Source organism: Schistosoma mansoni, chromosome 5 (assembly GCF_000237925.1).
Source record: "Schistosoma mansoni strain Puerto Rico chromosome 5, complete genome".
Taxonomy (NCBI): Eukaryota; Metazoa; Platyhelminthes; class Trematoda; order Strigeidida; family Schistosomatidae; genus Schistosoma; species Schistosoma mansoni.
In genome coordinates this window covers 7,486,536-7,488,128 of record NC_031499.1, presented here as the reverse complement: position 1 = coordinate 7,488,128, position 1,593 = coordinate 7,486,536, and the positions used below count along the sequence as shown (strand labels likewise).

At 39.3% G+C, this 1,593-nt stretch overlaps 1 non-coding gene across 1 annotated transcript; it reads left to right on the top strand.

The window, feature by feature from the left end:
* The first annotated feature begins 1,317 nt into the window (after window positions 1-1,317).
* Window positions 1,318-1,389, top strand: Smp_tRNA_00064_Lys_CTT.1.1. Its single transcript has one exon. It is a non-coding gene (tRNA).
* Window positions 1,390-1,593: the final 204 nt, after the last annotated feature.

Genomic DNA, 1,593 nt, shown 5'->3' with positions numbered 1-1,593 from the left:
TTCATCTTCCTACTTTCCCCTTCCATTCACGATTCCAAGTTACCACTTACCCCGTAATACAGTTTGATGATTTCCGTAATGTATATAAAACACACGTCCATCATCTTTTCCGAATTTCCTATTCAGATGGAAGCTGACTTGTTCTCTCCCACAGAACGTTGTTGTTGATGATATCCGGTCAACAGATGTTCAGTATCTTGAGTAGATAATTGTTTATAAATACTTGTACTATTATGATGATGGTTGTGGTAGTTCTCCAATTTTCAACTCCATATAGTAGGATGGAAGGAAGGGCCTATACAAGGTTTTCTGGATGCGTTTGAAAGAACCTACGGTTGAAAGGAAGTAAAATTTTCACAAGTGCAATCGCCAGACGTCTTGATAGTGGATATAAACTGAATGTAAGTGATGGATTCAAAATAACCAACGGATAGAAAACACCAATCTTACTCCGCTTCGCAGAGGCTAGTGCTATCAAACGTTTCCGACCCAACCCATGTATACAGAAGGAAAGTTTAATCAGCCTTTCTCTACCATTGTGATTGAATATTTTCAAAGTTGAATTCACGAAATAATTCAAGCTAGAACACCATTGAAATCCTGAAAGCACCAAATGGCTGTTTTGTCCTAGTATGTGACCCTTCAGTAGTGTGAATCCACGATCCCACACTCAGGACCCAAACCCGAGACCTTCGGTTTCGCTCGTGTTAACGTTTAACCTTCAGACCACTGAACCTGTACCCGACGGTGTTATCGTCTAGCTTCAATCGATCTATGATCTTAAGCAACCCTTCATCCATTGTCTGAGGTGGATAACTGTCTCCACCTGATACATTTGTTAGTAGATATACGTATATTAATAAATATGACTTTGAGTGGTTTGAAGTTGCTGAGAAACCAACCAATCCATTTTATTCTACAAACCTTATTGTTCCTGCTCTATTTAAATAGGAGTTATGTTTCAACCAAGAATTAAACACTTTGTTTTACGAAGAACGGCATAGTCTAGTCATTGACTAGTAATTTGTCATCAAATGTTTCAAGGACCTCTAGTACATCATGGATTAAGTTTGAACTATCTACATAACATAAGAAAAAAGTGAGTCCAGTTAACATCATAGTAACTAATAATTTGATATTTAATAGTAATTCAGAACTCAGTAGCTGAGTGGATAATACGATGGCGTTTCAAGAGAAAGATGCTGGGTTCGAGTCCCAGAGTGAACGTCAACTCTGAGATGCAGGTACATCCAGCCGACGAGTCCCAAATGGGGCAAAACTCACATCCTCGATTCTACTGCTAGCCACTGTCCATCAGCCCGGCTAGCTCAGTTGGTAGAGCATGATACTCTTAATCTCAGGGTCGTGATTTCGAGCCCCACGTCGGGCGTCGTCCGGTGAGGCAGTGCACCGTGTCTGCTAGACGCCGACTAATAGTAATTCATTTTCAAATTGTTTGGTTGCATGTCCTATGAGAAATCATAACTGATAGTATCAACCATCCTGATAATGAGATAGTAATTCATTAATACTTTTGATTGATGAAATTTGTTATGATTTATGACCTACTGTCTAAAATCATGTGACAAAACA